At 45.7% G+C, this 21,012-nt stretch overlaps 1 long non-coding RNA gene across 1 annotated transcript in view; it reads left to right on the forward strand.

Annotated features, from left to right (window-relative positions):
• Positions 1–21,012, forward strand: part of LOC121657638 — a 129,149-nt gene that overhangs the window by 36,457 nt on the left and 71,680 nt on the right. The window lies entirely within an intron of this gene.

Raw genomic sequence — 21,012 nt, forward strand, 5'->3', positions numbered from 1 at the left:
GGAGCAGGATCTGGGAATGCAGACACAGCTCAGTATCCACCTGGCTTTCCTGGCAAACCCCGGGAGCTCCTGGATCTCTCCCATCGCCCTGCAGAGCCCGGGAACAGCAGCTCCTCCACCCGTGCCCGCTCCCCACATGAAATCAGCACCAGCCTCATGAATGTGGAATAAAAATGCCTTCTGATGTTTTCCCTGAAAACGAAAGGAAATCAGATGGGTGTAGGATACAAATGAGGGCAGGACATCCCAGGCTCTTGCTCCCCGGGGGGAGGACAGAGAAGTTATATTTACATTACACACGGCGTGCCCTGACTGTCAATATTGTGAAGCTCCTCCACAGACCGATGAAATCTCCACCTGAACTTTGTCAAACTGTTTTATCACTCAATCTTTTGATTATCAGTGGAGGAAAAAACCCCACATTTCCATAACAATAGCACTTAATGACCGGAGGTGCTGAAAATCCAAGGTCTAATTTCATCCATGGAAATAGAGATACGAAACTCTCTGGCGAAATATTTGAAACTTGTTTTAAGAAGAGATGTTGGTGGCGAACAGATGGCCCCGGCCCGGCATCCATATTCATGAGTGCATTGATTTCATTATGTCTTCCCCTAGGAAACTCAGCTTTTATAAGTCTGCCTGGCCATCAAATTGAGCAGTCAGGAGCCCTCTGTCACAGCTCTGTTGCTGTAGAAATTGGGGAAAGTATGTGAGAGGCTTTAGCACTTTTGTCTTGACTTTTATCACCCAACACCTGTTGTTTGAGGCTGGAGAGCTGGGATTTTTGTCAGGTGGAACGTACGTTGGCTTTGGGTGCATAAAGTGCCGTGTTCTTTTTAACTGAGTGACTTTACTTTTGTGACATCCTTGTGCTGTTTAATAACTTCTAGAGGGCTGAGATCTACGGGCAGGAGCTCCCAGTGCAACCCCGAGCTGCCAAAATCTCTTTGGGGAAATCCCTCGTGCGATTCTCTGCTTGATATATTAATTGCCCAGGATAAATCTTACAAAGCAGCGATCACTGCGATCACAAAGGGAAATAAAACATCGAGGCAGAACTGCAAATCCAATCTGAAGTGTCTTTTCACAGAGGGAAACACGTTGTTAAGCACTAGTGAAAGCTGGGAATGTTTTGAGGATTGTTTTTAATCGACTTCGAAGGCTTCTGGATGAATTTCGGGATTTTTAGAAGTTTTGTCCAAAGAGAAATTTTTTTCCTTTGTTTAGTCCCTTTCCCGGGAACATCTAATTCCATATGTGAGGATACCGACTGCTGTCTCTAAATGGTGACATTTGGCTTTTTTTGGTACAACATTTGTGCAGCCCTGACTGGAACTGTGCCACCTCCCGAGGGTGAAGCCTCCTCGCGGGAGCTTTGTTTTTTAGGCACGGATCCAGTGATGGGAGAGCATCCCTGGGCATTGGAGCCCCGGGACTGGGGGTCCAGGGATGGGGAGACTCCTGGTGGGAGCAGGAGGACCTGAGGGACTGATTGATGGCAGCGCCGGCGTCCCCTGGACTCTCTCAGCCCTGCATTCAGGACCTACCTCTTTTTTTAAGGCAAGTTTAGCAGCTGGTCCTTTGATTTGCAAAATGAGGTTTAGTTCTAAAGAATAGGCCAAGACTGAGGGGATTCTGTGGGTTTGGGACTTGGAATTGCTTTTATCTTCCTCTTTTTGTCACTTCACTCCTTTCTTTCAGGCTAGAAGTATTTTTGTGTGCTCTTCAAAAGCCGGGCTGCTGTTGTACTTGGGCTCCAAAGAGCCTTACAAGTGCCATTTAAATTCAGATCTTTTGCAAAGCTTGAAGGGAGAAAAATTTTTCAAATGTTTCCTACTTGGACGTAATCGATCAGCAGCGGGGTAAAACCCAGAAATGTTCTTTTGGGGAAGCTGAATGAAATTACAGCTGCCTGACACGACAGTTTAAGCTGTCAGCTGAATAAAGACAACATCTGACCACGACAACAGAATCTCCGGTTTTTATTTTATTCCTTTTCTAGAAGCAAAAAACAGGGTTAATATGGTCCCATTTGGTTTGCTTGATCAAGAGTAGAGTTTAATTAAATAAAATGAGCACAACCACCATTTTTTTGCATTATGGAACTGTCAGTTTAGCATTCAGCTCCCAAAGGGTACTCAAAGGATCATTTAATTTTAAAATGATTGTAGCCTTGAAATAACTTAAAAGGCACTAATGTATTTAATCAAAGGAGGTAACTGGTAATAGAGGAATAAATCATTCACGCATATAAATAACAGGACTCCCACGAGGGTGGGAAGCCAACAGGGAAAACATTTAGGGCTACATTGTTTCCTCTGGCCCCCTTCTGCCCATATCTGTGGAGCTAAAACATCCGAGATGTTTTGTCACAGGCTCAGTTTGGGGTTCTTCTGTACCCGGGATATCCAGATGTGCTGTCAGCTGTCCCCAGGCCTGTCCTCATGTGTCATCTGCGCCTGTTTTATCCACCCCACGTGTGCATGGAGCGTGTTCTGACCTGAGGAGTTCACTGCCTCTTGAAATGTCAGGATTCAGGTTGCCTGCACATCCCTAATTCCCCCCTTTCATCTCCCTCGCGGAACGAGAACTAACGAGGGGGAAGGAGCCGCGTGTGGCCCTGCAATTAAAATGTCTTTGCTGAGCCCGAGTGGAAGCAGCTATTTCAGTCTGGCCGCTTCTTCACTTGCCTGGCTTTGCTGTATAAATAATGGGCTTCGGCAGCGCCTTGGCTGTGGGTGGTTATTTTTACAGGGCTTGGAAAAGCTCAGTTTAGCATTTGGAACAGCAGGAGTGGGCTTGGCTCATCCCCTGGGGGGTTGGGAGTGGGAGCAGGGGCTGGGGCTGCTGCTGCTGCTGCGTCCAGGCCAGCCCTGGCGGTGGCACCACCCTGACAGTGTCACCACCCTGACGGTGGCACCACCCTGACAGTGTCACCACCCTGACAGTGTCACCGCCCTAACGGTGGCACCACCCTGACAGTGGCACCACTCTCTGTTCCCACAAGTGCCAGGCTGGGACTGGGCCAAACCCAGCTCCTTTGCACTAATTCCTAAGAGTTTCAGAAATACGTGTTTCGGTTGGTTCTTTTAAGAGTTGTTTTATTGATGTACTAGATGAAACAATAAGCCAAGCGAAAATATTACCTGTATTGTTACACATTAGTTATATGGGAATATAGTTGATATTAATTAGTAAATATAATAGTATGAGTATGATAATGTAATGCAAGGGGATTTCTCCCAGCAGTCTGTTGTGAGTGGCTGAGGACTCTGCTCCCAGCTATTCCCAGGCAATTGGAGTTCACATCCAGTGGCGCTTATTTATATATTTTTACACTCTATATTAATTATTATACACATGATAATATAACACAAGAGGTTTCTCCCAGCACTCTGTTGTGAACCTTTGGGGCTCCTGCTTGGCTCCCAACTCTTCCCAGGCAGTTGAAGTTCCCATCAAGTGCACTTTCCCTGCAATTAAACACCTGAGCCACTCCAAACCTGTAAATCTTTTGACAAAACACCCACTACAAAGTTGTTCTTTGTGTATCATCTGTAATTGGCAAATCTCTCGGGATGCAGAGGCCCAGGTTCCACTCCTGGGGTTGTCCCCTTTTTGCTGTCACACCTTCCCTGTGACACCTCTACCTGTTTTTAATTAACACTCATGGTTATTATATCTTAGGAATTCCCAGAGACAAGGAACACTGATTTAACCAGAAGGGATAATGCCACACCTGCCCTGGGTGTTTTGTCCAAAATCCAGGGGGTCAATTTGCTTAATTGATTAAGCACAAACAGGTGCTTAAACTAGCCTGCCCATCCTAGTTTATCTCCTTGAATGAAGTTATTCAGTGAATTCAAAGATTTTTTGAAGTGATTTAATGAAAAATTAATTTCTAGGGGAAAAAAAAAAAAAGATGGCAGGTCATAAATATAAGATACTTCCCATCTGTTCGTGGTGCATGACTCAGGGCTGTGTGCATGCACCTGGATAAAAGATGAATAACCTGCAGCTCGTGCCAGAAGAGCTTTTTAGCAGGTTGGGATCAGGCAGGCGCCTGATCAAGGTCGTTTAGGATTCCCATATAACATAAACTTGTTAGAAATGACATTTTGGTGGTGTAACTGCCTCCCTGGGAGCGTTAATATGAAGGAGTGAGACTGAGGAAAACCCCCAGTGGCCTGAAACACCGACTTGTGGAATGCACTGGAAATTAAAAGCTTTCATGTTTTATTGATGCTGAAATCTGGATTTAACGTTCTGGGGGTGTCTCATCCCTGGCAGTGCCCAAGGCCAGGCTGGACAGGGCTTGGAGCACCCTGGGACAGTGGAAGGTGTCCCTACCCATGGCAGGGGTGGCACTGGGTGGGCTTTAAAGTCCCTTCCAGCCCAAACCAGTCTGGGACAATAACAACAACAACAACGAGGGGAATTGTGGGGGGAGATCAGAGATCTGCCAAGCGGGGATGGGCAATACAGGCTGAGGGTCCCAGGGTTTCAGCTTCCTCTTCTGTGGAGAAACTCTCCAATATCTCTGTTTTTCCTAATCCATGGGGGCTTTTCTTTAGAAGGGAGCTACATTTCTCCAGTCTCCTATTTTTAAATACACAGAAGTTGTTCTAATGCGAAAGAGATTTCATGGGTAAAAATCAAGCAATTCCATAAAAGAGCTGAAGAAAGTTGTTTCCTGCATATCCATCACATATCTTAAAGTAGCATCCCCAAATCTGGGGATGTTCTGTAAAATCCCAAGCCTGTGGATGCCGCACTCTGGGTGCTCAGCCCATTTTCTGGGCTCTCCAGTCCATGTTTGCAGCAAACAACCCCAGCCCAAAGCTGTCTCACAAACCCTCTGCCAGACTCATCGCTCTGTGTGGAATGAGCGTGCGGCAGGTCCTGTGCCGTGTCCCTCCAAGAGTGGGAGGATGTTGTTCTCCCTGGCATACTGTGAGTGGGAGAGTGGGAAAAACCAGCCAAAAGCTGCAATGGCATTTCAAGTTAACGAAGCTTTCAGGAGCCGTCCCTGATTAAACAGATGTGGGTTAAATAATTTAAATTTGCTACGTCCCTTACCATAGAAAACCGGGGGGAAGTGCCATAAATTTCCTGAAAGTTGCTGTGAGGTGACTTTAGTTTTGTGGATGATGGAATATCTGGAATTGGAAGCCAAGAGGATTGAGTGCAGCAACAAGAAGCGGCTGTGACTGTGCTGTTGGGTTGGAGTGACAAGCAATGATTGATGTGTGCTGGCAGTCACCAGGAAAAAGTTCTGCTTTATACATTTGAAGTGTTTTAAATTTAGGTTTTTCAGTTTGCCACTCCCACTCCTCTCTCTGGGGATAAAAGGAAAAGCACGTGGAGGACAGGGACCTGTTGCATCTGGGGGAATTGAACTGAAGGAGGTTTTGTCTGTTTTTGATAATTTCTGGATGCCAGAGCGTTATGCTGACACTTCTTGTAAGGGAAAAGGGTTCTGGTGGCCACAGATTCTTTGATTTTCCTATTTGGAACCTCCAAAGATGCAGCTCCCACAGCTCTTCAGGCAGATGGGATTTCACCAGTTTCTTGCTTCCTGGACTGGGAAGCTCTGCTAGGGGGCTGTGATTTCTGCATCCTTTGAGGGAATGGCCTCTGCAGACTTTCCACATCCCACCCCAGGAAATCAGTAAATAAAATCATCTGTTAAATTAAGTCTTCGTAAGGAAGGCTTTTAAAGAGATGCTCTCAAGTGCTTCTCCATGGAAAATGAGAAAGGGGGAGCACATTCCTCTTGGCTTTATTCCCACTCAGCTCTGTCCCAGCAAAATTCAAAGCAGCTTTCAGCATTGCATCCTCATTTACTGGGCAATAAAATCCTGGGGAAAAGCAGCAATGCTTCACAAAAGTACAAACAAAGCAAATAGAAACCTCTCCTGGGATGTGTCCAGCGCTCAGATCATTTGGAAGGTGGTCAGGAGCTGTGTGGGATGGTTACATTCCAGCTGGTAAAACAAAAATCAATGGACATGAAATGAGTTAATACAGGTGGAAGTTTTTCCCTCCGGGCACTGCCGAAGGATTTCAGGGCAGAATTTTCCAAAGAAACTTTCCATCTAAGGTTGATGATGTTTTTTCTTGTTATATTAATGTAGCTTTTGGTTCTGTCTGTGTGACATCTCTGATGTGCTGTGGCCATGTGGGCCCTGCCCAGCCCGGGCTGGTGGCAGGGGGTGGTTCCTGACAGGTGGGTTCAGGTGTGGTTTGGCTGTTCCTCCAAGCCCTGTGGGACCAAGGCCACAGGTGGCACCTGGACACTGCTGGTGCTGCAGGTACTGCTGGGACAGGTGCTCACAGGAGCTGACTCCAAGAATGTTCTTCCTTAGCCAGATAAGCCCTGGCTGCATCCATCCCCATAATTCATTTTGTGTTCTCAGCAAGATCAGAGCCCGGCACAGTGTTTTGTGTTAGAGCTGCTCTTCCAGCACACACTGGTATTCATCTGGGGAGCTCTTGCAAATGATTGAACATTTTAATCTCTTTCCTGCATTTCCTCACGTGGATTCCAGTAATGTGCATCCGGTACCAGCAAGTGGACTATGACCCAGAAGGGATTTAGGGCTGTGGAACAACGCGTCCCTGCTGTAATTTCTTTCTCATCTTCATCTTCTCCCGCTGTATCCTCATGTAGCACCGTGCTGGGCTATTCCAAAGCATCATTTCCAGCAGCTCTGTTCCTGGAGGCTGCAGCCCCAGCCCTGTGCTTCAGCAGGAGCTTCACCAGAGGCACTGCTGTCAGTGCCAGAGTAAATCCTTCTCCGTGGGTTGGCAGCCCCTGTGTGAAGAGTGGGTGGTGCTGGGTGTGTTTCAATGCAGAGGGAATGAGGGAATGGCGCCTGAGTGCAGAAGGACCACTGCAACATTCCCTTCCCAGCCATGCCTCAAACTGTGCTCCCAGCTGGGCTGCTTTGTGGTGCAGTTGTGTACAGCTGCTGGGAGAAATCCCTGCTGGGGAGGGGAGGGTGGAGGAGTGCTGCAATTTAATTTGAGTCCTGGTTCCAGTGTCCGCAGAGCAGAGTGGCCAAAGGGCCCCGTTCGGATAAACCTGTGCTCCCCCAACCTGCTCCCCGTGGTCCCAGTGCCACCAGAAACACCAACCCCTAGGAGAGCTGCTTCAGGCAGAAGGCTTGTTCCTGTGAGGGCTGAGTCTCTACACGGTGATCCTGAGCCGTTCCTGAGCTGTTCCCAGTGCCCCCTCGGGTGGCACTGCCCAGTGTTTGTCCTGGCACCACAGGTCTGGGTTTGCTGTGTGGGGTTGGCCCATGTTGGCCACTGTGTGCGAGGCAGTCATTTCCCATGTCTTTGAGCTGTTCAATTTTCGCTCCAAATCAAATTTCTCAACAGTTTTCTTCCCCAGTGGTACCAATTTCAGCTCTGTATCGTTTTGTCCTGCAGACACCACTCCTGAGCCACCTTTGTGCAGGTGTGTGTACCTAGAAAATGCATTTAATGTTGCACTATTGAACATGGAAGTTGGGTTATTTCTCTTTCCAGCCAGGGTCAGAACCTGCCCGAGCCTCAGGACTGGAGCCTGCCTGGATCTAATCCTGTAGGTCCTGGTTTCTTGTTCTCCTTCAGTGGCTGTCTCTCCAAAGACTCTGCTCAAACTGCCTGTCCGCAGAGGCTGCTGCCTCTCGAGGGGGGTTGCTTTGGGTTGAGTTTGTTTGGTTTTTTTTTTTAATCAGTCAGCAAAACCAGCTGGTTCTGCACTTAACTCATCGATAGAAGGATTTACTTCCTAAAACTTCAAAAACCTAACTGTTACCCCGTTGCTGAGCCCTGCCAGCATCAGTGTGAGCACTCCAAGCAGTGAGTGCCTGTCCTCAGAGTCCTGGCTGTGCCCTGCCAGCTCCTGCTGTGGCAATGGGCTTGGATTTGTCCTTGTTTTCAACTTCAGTTGGGAAGCCCATGGGAATAACTTGTGGCTCTCTTCCTGAAAAATGACACTTTGCCAAAAGGAGAGACAAGAACTTGTTTAAAAATGCAAACCAGGAAACTTCCTTCAGTTCAACACAATGATTAACTGTCCCAGCTTACATGGAATAATTGCAGCCTTTCCTCCACGCTGCCATCTTGGCATTGTTCTCCTGAATATCACCTGATACATCTTTACTATCACGACACTTCTCTTAATGCACAATTAGAATTATAACACCTTTTACAGCATTCTATATAATTAAAAAGCCAGACTTTCTCTGAAAGAACAATATTCTGGCAAGTGGCAGTGGCACAGATGAATTATTTTGAAGGCAGATGATGCTGGCAGGTTGGGCTGTACGTCAGGCTGGAGAAGTAGGATGCTTTCCTTATTTGTTGTCAGTTTTCCTTTGTGCTTAATGCAGATTTGTCTGATTCCAGCACTGGAGAGGGAAACCTTGATTTAGGAAATCATGTTTTAATAGAATGACACCACCTCATCATCTGTTGAGGCTGTCACCTTTCCCCTCGAGTTACTCCCCTGCCTTCGCTAGGATTTCATGCAGAGAAACGGATTAATTGTTGGTAAGGGGGACAAATGCAGCCCGTGTAATCCCACACTGCCCTGTGGAGGGAGGTGGCTCCTGCTGGGATGCTGGGCTGGGATAAATGAAACCAGGCAAGTCCCAAAGCCCAGCATAATTCCTGAGCTGCCTTTGAAAGATATTGTTGTGGGCCTGTAAAATGCGATGCCATACAGGTGTTCCAGCTTCTGCTTAAAGATAAAATCAAGTTTCTGCTCCCTGCAGTTGTTGAGGGGGAAAGAAATGGTGGCTCAGAATTCCAAAGACAGATAAAGACAATAAAACTAATTTAAAAAGAATAAAAATGGCTGTGATTGAGGCAATCTTAGAATTTGTGAGGGCTGGGAGGAAAGCAGCCTTGTGCCTGGTTTCAGGGCTGATGCTGGGCAATGCCTTGGGTGCTGCTTTCAGCTTCTCTCTGTATGTCAAAGTCTTAGCGAAATGATTTTTTGGTCTAACTTTAAGTCCAGGAAGTCTTTACAGTGAGGGAGGCAGCATTTGTAGGTGGTTCCATACTAACTGGAATTTTCCTGTTCCTACCCTATTTTTCAGCCCTTACAAAATCTTCCTTTACTCTTAAAACTGCAGCGAGTTATTGCCGTAATGTAAAACACCGGTGAGGATAGTGGTGTGCTCCTGCTGACCTGTCTGACACCTCTTACAAGGTACAGGCTCACACAACATGAAAATCTGACTTCAAGGGAACCCCTGAAACTTCCCTCAAGGCTGTGGTGGAGAGCAGCTCCTGGGGCAGAGCTGGTGGGTCCCAGGGTGCAGCTGAGGCCTGACCTGTTCTTGCTGCAGCTTTAGAGGCAGACAGAGCTCAGGCAGAGAGCTCAGAGCTGGTGACCTTCAGGGCATCGTGGAAAGTTGGTCCAGGCACTTCTGTGTTGTAGGGAGCATTTGAAGTGCTGGGAGGAGTGGGAGGATGGATTTAATGGTTTGTTCCTCCCTGGAGTGCTGCTGTTTGGGTTTGGAGGGGTGGCATGTGCCAGGCTGCAGGTGAGTCTGGCTGTATTCAGAGTCCCTGCATGATCAGATGTCCTCAGATCCATCTTTATATCCATCTGATCTGGGAGTCCAAATAAATGAAAATAGAATTGAGGCACTGTTCATTTGCTGGATTTTTAGAAATTTTTCTTTTCACGTAAGGAATCAAATCCCCTCTTACTGTTCTGGCATAATGGATTAAAATAAACCACAGTTTATTTGTGCTCAGAAACCCACTCTGGTATCTCTTGCCTGCTACAGATAGTTAGATTTTCTCTTAGGGTGGAGTTGATGAAGTATATTTTGCTGCAGTATCAGCTGCCTGATAATTTAACTTCCCTTATTCCATTATGGTGCTAAGCAACATTTTAACGGATTGTGAGTTTCCTTTTTGGTATGGGTGTCTGGAGAGCATGTACAGCCTTTATAATAAGCTTTAAATCTAAATAAAAAGTTAAGTATATAGCACTCTCAGTCTTCAGAGCACTAGAATAGATTTATTTAATCATCCTTTATGAGCCAGGCCAGCAGTTACAGCCTCGCTGGTACTGAGGGGGGAGATTTATCAGCAGAGTGACTGACTTGCTGTGGTCAGGAGAAATGTCACTGTCAGTGACAGTGGGAGAATCTCCCACTTACTGACCCCAGTTTGACACCAGTCCTCAGCCCTGCTTTGGTGCAGCTGTTGCTCCTCCTCTGCCTGCCTGGGATCGGGCTCAAAGTGGAGGTAGCATCACACCAGGCAAAGATCTGCACCAACTTCCCTCATCACGGGCTCTGACTCGTGGTTTGAGAGTTCTGTCAGGCTGAATTAACTGCTGATTTATCGGCTGCTCAGCTGGGTCCCAAAAAGGTTTGGAAATGCTGCTCCCATCCTGCACGTTTCCTATCTGGTTCACTCCAAGTCCGGAGCAGCCCTGAATACCAACGACAGCGGTACCTGGGCTGGGCTATTTAATCACCTCGTAAAAGAATGGAAACAGATACTTAATGACGCAAAGTGCACTCAGATTAAATGATCAGAAATTCCTAGTTAATCACCAGAAAGGAAACTAATTAAATTACCATTCAGCTTTTATGGGGGCCTTGGGATGGTAAGCTGAAGTAAGTCCCTTCAATCACTTTTTTCATTAGATGGGACAGGCATATTCAAGGTTAGTGAAGATAAATGTGACGTTCTTTGCTTGCTCTTGAAATTATAGTATTTAAATAGCATTTTATGCTTCATCACCTAATGCTAAACCCAAAGCAGACTGCAAGGAGACAGCTTAGCAGCGAGGCACAGGGAAGGAAGGCGAAAATTGGGAATACGCAAATCAAGATTTAAAAGATTTTCATTTAATTATTATTTAAATTTCTAATTGCATTTTGCCTTCAGGAATAAGGTAGATAAGTGATACTGCCAAGTGATGAGGTGCTAATTCCAGCACTGACTCTGGCCCTTGGGAAGCACAGAGTGGTTAAAGGTGGTGTGTGATGTCTGCTGACTCCAATGGCCACCCAACCCTTTCCATAGCCAAAGGGGGGAAAATTGTGGAAAGTAGAGGATATTAGCAGCAAAAGAGCAAATTCCTGTAATTTTTTTGGCAGTTCTGTGTCCTTAGGAGCACCACGAGCGTGGTGACGGAGCCTGGGCAGGCGGGCCGGGTCCTTGCTCCCACCGAGGCTGCAGCACCCGGGGTGTCACCCAGCAGGTGCCTCCTGCCTTCGGCTTTGTTCTGGCTTTGTATCCCTGCCAGTTATTCCACCGCTGAGGGAAATGTTCTGTCAGGGGTTCTAAAGGGGCTGTGTCTGGTGGCGGTGGCAGCAGCTCCTGCCGAGCCGAGGGAAGGCAGAGGGGCTGCTCCGTGCTCCATCCTCCCGTGCTGCGCCCTGGGGCTCGGCCGGGCCCAGGGATTGTCCCTTGCCCAGAGCAGCTCGCCCATCCCTGTGACATTCCTGAAGGGCAGCGCTGCTCTCTCAGCCTGGGAAACAAAAGCCGCCGCAGCCCCAGGAGGTGCTCCCAGAATGGAAGGGAAATCTCCCGGTGCTTCAAAGCCAGAGGTAAATGCAGCCCTGAAACGCCGAACAGCCCCTGGAGAGAGGAAGTCTCAGTTTACGCATCAGTCTATGTATTTTGGTACTTCTTTTTCTTGTTTTGTTTTATTTCTTAAAGCAAACCTTTACAGGCTCACAAAATAACAAAAGATCCAGTGATATCCCTTCAGTTCTGTGAAAAGGAGGATTTTCAGCAGCAAGTGAAATCAGTGAAATCCTGTCACTCTCTTTCTTAGCTTTTTAACAACCATACCCGAGGTTTCTGACACCCAGAACTTGCTTGAAAAGTTAAGAAAAGAAAACACAGCTGCAGGGTTTCAGAGCAGGGAACAAGCAAGTCAAAATAATCTGACTATCAAATCTGGGAGCTTTTCATTCACACTGAGGTTTTCCCACTAATGGAGATCCTGAGAGACATAAGGTCATTTAGTTTCCTGGTTAAATTGGTGGAGCTTTACTTAAAGTCATAATAAATGTCCTTTTGTGGTGAATGATCGACTGTGACAATATTTACCAGCTGAAGCCCACAGAGCCTTGAAGTGTTGCTGATTTTGTTTTCTATTAATATGGGTAATTATGTTTACTTTGCCACTTGGGATCGTATCATCATTGAAATAATTAGTACATTTCCAGATACTTTGATAGATCTGAAAATTTCCTCTAAAAGCCTCCAAATACAAACACAGAGAACAAGAAAGGAGCATAATTATATTATTTTTCAATTTAATTATTTTTAGATCAGTATCAACATTGGGAGGGGGGTGGCACATGGGTTTGGAGTGGAGCTGAGTATTCCTCGCTGAGTTGCAGAGGAAAAGACTGACTCATGTTGGATAAAAGACCTGCAGGGAATCTCTGGAGCAGGACTGGCAGCTGGAGCCTTCCTCACTTCCAGCCCTTCCTTTCCAGCTTGGCCCTTCCCACAAGCTTTGGTGCCAGGGAATGGCTCCAGATGTTCCTCCAGGTGCTGGGGCTGCCTTCCCACACACCCTGGTCCTGGGGAGGATGTCCAGGAGCTGCATCTTGGCTCACTGCTTCCTTTGGAGAGAATTTCTCTTTTTGTCTGCTTGGGAGGGAGTTTGGAGATTTTTTTTTTCCCATATCTTTCTTTGCCTTGTAACCAGAGCCAAGGATTCCCAAAGAGGCTGGGTGAGCCCATCCTTCTGGTGCCCGAGAATTGAAGATATTTTTGGGGCAGGAGGGATTAGCCATTATAATCCATGAAACAAACTTTTCACGCACTTGTTACAGTGGGGACACACTTTTTGGATGCAAATATGATCTTGGATCTTCAAAGATCTGGTTATAAACCAGGGTTTGTGTGGCCACAGCCTCTGGCTTTAGCGACGGGGTTTGTGTGTCCGCAGTTTCCATCCATCTTCAGAGGTAACGAGCAGGGAGCAATTAGCGATTTGCTAGCTCAGCAGTTCCTGGGAGAAGGGCTTGCCGGCCCCCTGGGGGGATGCTGCAGCCTTTCTTCAGCACATTCTGCTTTGAAACTTCCCAAGGACGGGTTCTGCTTTCAAACTTCCCAAGGAGAGCGCGGCCCTCGGGATTTAGGGAGAGGACGCCAGAGCTGCTCCAGCTGTTCCAGCTGTTCACCCCCCGGGGAGGTTTGTGCCCAGCAACTGTTCCCTCTTCGTGGCTGAAGCTGCAGGGGGATAATCAGACCCTCACCTGGGGTAGGACACATGTGAGGGCTTCCTTAACCCCTTCCTGGGCTGTGGGGTTCCAGCGGCTCCACTGATCCCAGCTCTCCAGCTGGCTTCCATCTCCATGGAATTAGAGAATCATTGAGGTTAAAACCTCCTTGAAACCTAGGAAATGAGGAGAGAGATCCCAGCTGAGGGTGGCTGTGCCAGGGGATGGTTGTTCTGAGGATACAGAATCTCATTAGTTACTCAGGAAGTAAAATTGAAGCAGAATTTTGCCTCAAGATCTAGTTCCTTACCTGGCTGGTGTTTTTCCGGGATTGCTGAAGCCTGGCTCTGTTTCATTTTAGTTGGAAATAGTACCATAGACATCAGAGCATCCCTGATGAGCTGAGTGGCTTTCTCCTGGTTTGGTGTGTTCATTTCAGAGCAGTGGTCGTTCTTTATGGCAGAGGCCTGAAAATGATGATTTCTGTGTTACTGGCTTTGTGGAGGTGCCAAAAATAATCAAAGTCCAGGAATACCCTGGTAAAATCCTGAAGAAAAACATGTCGATACAAGGTTAAAAAAATAACTTGGATCTTCATCTGATGGAGTTTCCATAGTGGAAAAGAACAATTAATAACCCAAAGCAGGGGAAGTTACAGATCCACATCCCAGCAGGCCCTGAAACAGGCTGCTTAAAGTGAACCTTCTAATCTGCATTGCAGCTCTCATGTTTAATATTCACTGAGGCCAAGGGGCACCGCAGCCTCTCCTGCTAATCCCAAATAATCTCTTTCATGTTCAGTGGGATCTTGCTCCCAGTTACTGACTTCAGAGCTGGGGCCACGAGGAATTAATTGCAGGATGGCTCTGAGTCTGATGGGTTTTGTAGCTGCCTTCCCCATAGCTCAAGGCTATGGCTTGTGTTTCAGGCTTTTGATCATGTAGTGATTATATTGTCATGATTTGGGGAATCTTCCAGGATCCTGCTGGAAGGCCTGATTAGTCTAAATTAAGATATGTAGAATGAAAAGTGTGCAGGTACCAGAAGTTTCCAAGGAAATGATGCTGGAGAGTGGTGGTGGTGTCAGGGCTGCTCTGAAGAGCCGTAGTTCATTGCTTTTGTTTCAGGGCACCAAGTCAGATTTGGGTAAAAAAAATATTGCAAAAAAGAGGCCTCAGAAGGTGGTCTGTAGGTGCATTTTATAGAGCTGTGGTCCCATATGCTGTTAAGTATTATTAATTATGGAGGTGTAGGTGAGAACATTTATATATTTTATGCAAATATATTGTGCTGGTCTCTGTTCTCCTGCTCTGCAAATGAGGTTTTAGTGAAGGCAAAAACCAAAGAGACTGGAAGAAAGAATTAAAAATCCAAACCCAAACATTCCCTGAATAAATTGCAATAGCAAGATACTTTGAAGAAATCAAAATGTTCCTCTACAAAACCCAGAGTCTGGAAATAACCTAGAAACACACATTTTTGAACAGAAAGTCCTTGGGTTTTTCCCCTACCTGCTCTCAGGGGAGCTGGGGAGAGGGGAATGCTCTGGGCACTTAGGTGTTGCAGGATGCTGTTTGGAAAGGCAGCTTTTTCCCTTGGGTTGCTGCTTCCAGCCAGGAGCAATAAGGAAAATAGATGATCTTAAGCAGTTATGTGCTAGAAGTGCCTCATTTTATTTTATTTCCCTTCAGAAAAAATATTTTCAGGGGAGTAAGCCTGGTTAGGAGTCAAATCCTCCTGGACAGAAGCCAGCTGGAATCTTTCCATGTGGTTAACTCAGAGGAGTGGAGGCAGCGAGGCTCCCTTAGGTCCTGCTGCTGTCACTGCCACAGTGGGGGAAGGATTAGCACACTGAAATTCCAGCTGAACTGCCAGGATCCTCTTCCAGCAGATCACTGCTGTGTGAAGGAAACTGGAAATTGTTCTGCTAGAGATTGATTTTGCAATTGGAGCCTGGCTGAGGTGAAGAGGGAGATGCCCAGAGGGAGTTTTGAGGGGTGGGTGGAAGCTACAGAAACCCCCAGCCTGCAGTGGCTCTGTGACCCCTTCATGGGGGGTTTACAGGAAATCCTGGTTGGAGGGACCTGGTGAATTGGTCATTAAAAGATGGCTTAAATCAGAGTCACTAGAGAGGTGTGTGTGTGGCAGGGTCTGTGAGCCACGAGAGAGCACAACGCTACACCAAGTTCATGAGAATTCCAATTTCCATTCCAAGGGCTCTCCTAGAAGAAAACTTTATAGTCAACAAATTGGGCACTTGAATCCAGTTCCTAAAACACACTCAGTTCTTGCTTTATTAACTGGGGTGTAGTTTAAAGCAAAGTTTCCCCTTTTCTAAGATATAAGGCAGGTTGGAAAAACCCTTTTCTTTGCACCTAAAAGGTTAAATTGTCCCCAGACCTGGTGCAGTTAAAGGACCTGGATGGTTTTGGTGAGTGAATAAATCACAGAGCTGATGTTTGAGGCATTGCAGAAAAGCATAATGAGTTGACAGGTGATGAGTTCCATAAATGGCACCCTGTTTTTAGCAGCACAGGTGAAGGTGGTTGGTTTTACAAGGGGTTGACTGCTGTGTCAGGGCTGTGAGCTGAGCACTGGGTTTGGGAATCTTAATCCAGCTGCTGCACATGAACCAGCTTTTCAACTCTGCCTTCCCTCTGCAGCACCAGCCAGGCCAAAAACCCAGCCCTGGCCTCACCCTGGCTCCTCTGAAGAGGCCAGAGGAGCTGGAGGTGTGGACGTGCCTCAGAGAGACCACAGTGTACAAATAAACATCTCTTTTCCTCGCCCTGAGTAGAGCCATCCCTCAGCTCTGCCGAGGAGAGACACGCTCGAAATATCCCAAGTCATACATTAATTAGCTAATGCCTAAAAAGTGCTCTGAAGAAAAAAGCATTAAACAAATAGGCAGCAGTGTTAATATTATTTTTAATAAATAGAAGAGTACCTTCCATAATGAAGGCTTGTGTGATGGGTGCATTTCAGTGGGTAATATCCCATGGCCCTTAACTACAGAAGAATTAGGAGTCTCATTATTTCAAGCTTAGACTTTAGGCACTGTATAGAGGCCAGGCTTTTATTTTCCTCAAAAACAGGTTAAAAATTCAAGCATTTTTCTATTTTTCCCTTCAGGAAGATGAAGAAGGGCAGCATGACAATGGTCTGCACCTCACACCCACTGCTCAGATACATAATGGGGCTGGGAAGCTTTTCTAAAGAACCACTCTGGTCCTGTATTGAAATTCTGTCCAGCTCCCTTGGAATGAGATACAAAGGTGGATAAAGAAATCTGGATCACACAGATAAGCTCCTGAAGTGAAGGCCAGGCACAAAAGAGTGAAAAGCAGGAATGTTATGTAAGTGCATTATTTTAATTGAAAAGCAAAATGTCCTCACCTTTTTTGGGAACTGCTTCTGTCATGGATTGCGAGGGAATGGAAGAACCGAGGGCTTGCCATCGTCTCTCTGTAGAGATTATCTGGCCTCCTTGGAGTCAACAGGATTTCTTGAGTTATTTAACTTAAACTGAATTTGACTCCTCAGCCTTGGGATCTGGTGGGTTCTGATCCTCCACTGCCCACCCCTGACTCCATGCACTCGTTAAGTGCTCAGCACGTTTGGAAGAGGAAATGCAGCAGTAGCTCAGTCTTTGGAGAGAACTCCTTAAACTGAAGATCTTCTAAAAAGCTGTTTTGCTGGGAGGGTAAAGGAGACTGGGGAGACTCCAGGGGGGTTGGGGTCCTCCATCCTCCCTCTCCTGACAAGCAGCACCCACTCAACTCCAGTATTGCCCAACATCCTCTCTGAGACAGACACAGCAGCAGCTTCATGCTCCATTTGCCATCACTCAAATGACCTTTCCTGGCCTTTCCAGGGAGCCAAAGCTCAGCTGGAGGTCACCTTTCCAAAGCCAGGCCCCTCAGGAATTGGTGTGTCTGAACCTTTATCTGACCCAAAGGAGAGAATCAGTGGCTGCAACTGCTCCCCACAGCCCCAAAGACCACAGTTATTTCAAATAATGCTGGATTATGCCCCATAAATTCAGTAAGGTGACCCAGGAGTGTTCATTAGAATTTATTTTAGCCACACTTATTGTCACTTAAGAGCCTAAACAAGGAGTGATGGTTCTTGGAGCAGTAACAGTAAATTCTGGTTACTGCAAACACAAATGCCTCATTACATCCAGTCAAGGTCTATTTCCCCTTTACAGCCATAACTGCAGGAAAGCATTGTTTTTAATTTATGGAGAAGGATGCACAGGAATCTTGGCTCCTCTATTTGCATAAGCACGAGAGCCAATTAATCTCCTGTAAAGGATGCAGCATGGTGGGTAAAATGTACAGACTCCTTCCCGAGCCCATTCCAGGGCGCCCATGGGCACCTCCCTGGGGGACAGCCCATCCCAGGGTGTTCTGCTGATAATCTGTTACAGAGGTAAGTACAAACAGCAGGAAAATGGACCATTCCTTATTTCAAGTGGAATTTTATTCCATATGATCCTTTCAGTGAAAACTCATGCGTGGATTTTCATTTGCCGAAGGATCAGAGTGGAAGTCGTGTCAGAGAAAGAGGAATAGGCCAGGTAGCAAAATGTGCTGCATTTTTATTGCAGGTTTATTTGTTTCATCTGCCCCCTGTGCAATGTTCTGTGATTTACCAAAAGATCTTTTAGACTGATGCTGCAGCATCCATAAGGGAGTGCTGGATGGAAAATGGAGCTGCAGTGGTGGGATTAGCCCTGCTGGATAAGCACCTTTTGGGTTTAATAGTTTATTGTGCTCCTGATAAATTACCCACCTGTGTTCTGCTTAGCAGCCTCCTGACCTGCAGATTTTTGTGTATTACAGACAAAAGAGAGGGAGGTGCAGCCTGGATGGGCAGAGGGCAAATGCAGATAACCAGGGAACAGCCCTTTTTTTGTTTTGTTCCCTCAAAAAACCTAATTGTGCTCCACAGATAATTAATTTTAACAAGTGAGCAACCACGCAGGTCAGCAGAGAAAAGGAGCCAATTAAAGAATATTTAGATGCTGTAAATATTTGGAGATCAGGGGCTGTTCTGGAAATCTTTGCAGATACAGCAACTTTGGCCAAAAATCTTCTTTCTCAAGCTGTTGCCTGAGCAGGAAGGAAATGCTGGTGGTTTTCAGAGCTCATAGCAGAACTTGTGTGTTCCTGAGCAGGGAGAAGATATTTGCCTGTCCATTGATTGAATTTCACCTTAAAGTCCTTGAGCAATAACAAGAACAAACTCCAGGATGTTACAGCAAAACCTCATCTCTGCACATGCTGACTCTGCTTCCAGAAGGAACTAATTCTCGCAATAATTCCATTTTTTCCTGCTGTCCCCTAAAGGTTTGTATTTTTCAACTCAGACCTTTAGCTTGATCCCATCCACATCTCAACCTGTTTTATTGTTACTGCAAGAGATAAATTTTGGATATTGCTCACATGAAATACCTGATGCTATTTTTTGATTCCTTGGGCATGGCACAGCTGTTCTTTCCCCTCTCTAGGACTTTCAAGATCAGGAATTCAATGTATCTTTCAGGGCTATTTTTTTAAGAGGAATTTTCCCATAAAAGCTTTTGGCACTAAAAAGTTTGGAGTTCTTGTCACCTCTTTGGAGAATCAGAGAAAAAAAAAAGACTTTTGGAGTTTTGTGGTTCAAATTTGAACATGTAGTTTTGCAACTTGATGTTGTGTTTGCCTGGAGCAACAGAATCAATGGAAAGCAGCCTTTGGAAATCAAAATGAAAGGAGAAATTAATATTTTTTTTTATTACAAGAATTGTCCAAATTGTTTGTATTTTAGAACCTGATTTTTTTTTAGAATTTTACAGATTGCTGGTTTTATTCTGCACAGTGAACTCACCATTTAGGGGCCATTGATATGACAATTTCTTGTTATTTCTTTTGGTAACTAAGAAATTTTAAAAGGTCCTGTTTCCAAAGGAATAGTGTTGTAAAAAGGCATTTCCAACTCGTCCAACCCCTTTCTGGTGTCATTCCCAAAAATCTTCATCCCTTCCCTGACCCCATTCCCTCTCAGTCAGTGGCAGCTTCTCTGTTCACACATGGCCCGGGTTTTTTTTTTTTAATTTTTCATTTGATTTAGGCAAAAAACCCAGTGAAACTGAGTTTAAAAAGTGTTAAATTTCTTTAGTTGCTATCCATAAAAGAAAAAAATCAATAGCAGAAAACAAGTGGAGAAAATACATGGAAATGCTTGAATTTCCTTGTTCTACTTGCCAGTGCCTGGAGTGTTGTGTGCAGTCATGCAAGGTACAAAATTAACCTGCAAATGTCACTTTGTCCTGAAAATAGTGCCCTGGAACTGCGATGTTCCCTGACAGGAACACATTCAGGGCATCTGCATTTGAGTTTTTGAGGGAAGAGTCACAAAATACTCTAGAAACACCAAAAAAATCCAGCTTCTGGTATTTCTTGAGTCGCTATCTTTGCATCCTGAATTGAGTGAATGCAAATGATTATTTTAAATTTCTTAATCACTGCAAATAATTCCAATTACTGCAGATGATGATCACTGCCCTGCTCTGGCGGGGCTGGATGCATTACACGCCAGAGCTTTCAGCCTCCTATTGATTGATTCTTTGCAGTGGACCTTAAAAATCCATTAAGGAAGGAGTTGGATGATGTGAATTAATTCTAAATCCTTTGTTGGGAGGAGCAGCTGAAAAAAAGCCTTTTCAAAACCATTAATCATAACTCCAAATGGACTGCTAACTTTAAAATAAACTTTACAGTAAATTGGAGGACTGATCCAAGGAAGGTGTTTCAGCTCCCTGTCCCGACGTGCACCGAGGGTTTTCTCCAGTGTTTTACTGGATCTCTTTTCAATATTTTTCAATTTGCATTGTTCTGATAAGAATACGTGGATGAGCAGCCATCTGTACCAATAATGAAGCAGCTGATTGCTATTTAATAGATAAGATATGACACCACTTCGGAGGCAGCTGAAGAATAAAATAAATAAAGCTTGTCGTCTCCTCCCAGGTAACACCATTAATCAGGCAGAACTTTGTTTAGAACAGAAAAAAACCCTCTTTTTGAAATCCTCAGCCATTATTAATTATTTAAATTAATTTTTATTGAACAGGTTGTACACCCCCTGCTCCCAACAACATCTCAATCTTAGCAAGTTAATGATTGGACTTGACTATCTTCAAGGCCTTTTCCAACCTAAACTTTTTAAATGAGCTGTGGATCACTGTGGAATATTTTCCCTAAAATTCTAAATTCTTTCCCAGTGAGGAGAACCAGGAATTTTCTAAAACGTGAAGGTGAACTTGAAAAAAACCCTGCTGCAAATATTCTCCTTGTTCCCCCCAGGTCCCATAGCCAGCACTAAATTGCCACCATAATTGCAACGAGCCTGGTGAGCTGTGTAATAAAGATTAATCCTTCCCCACGCTGAGAACTCCCTGTGCCTGTGACAACCTGCAGCTCCACACTTCATTTCCAGGTGGTTACTAAATTCATTAGTGCTTGGTGGCAGCTGGAGAATAAATTTCCATGTTGATTATATACATTACAGGATGTGAGGATGCGTGGAGCCCTCGTGCAGCAGGAATGGAGTGTTCAGCTCGTCCTGGGACACCTCAGTCAGCACAGAACCTGGCTGTGCTCACGGGGAGGTGGCACACAGCAGAAATTCTTGTCCTGCTCAGAAGATGGGTGGAGCTTGGCCAAGAACTGCTATCGATTGCAGGAGTTGTGAGACCGGCACACTCTGAATGCAGGTCGTTGTGACCAACAGAGCCCCTAAAATTTTGTGT

This window comes from Corvus kubaryi, unplaced genomic scaffold (genome assembly GCF_017639235.1).
Source record: "Corvus kubaryi isolate FWS band 111438036 unplaced genomic scaffold, C.kubaryi_AGA036_p1.0 136, whole genome shotgun sequence".
Classification (NCBI taxonomy): domain Eukaryota; kingdom Metazoa; phylum Chordata; class Aves; order Passeriformes; family Corvidae; genus Corvus; species Corvus kubaryi.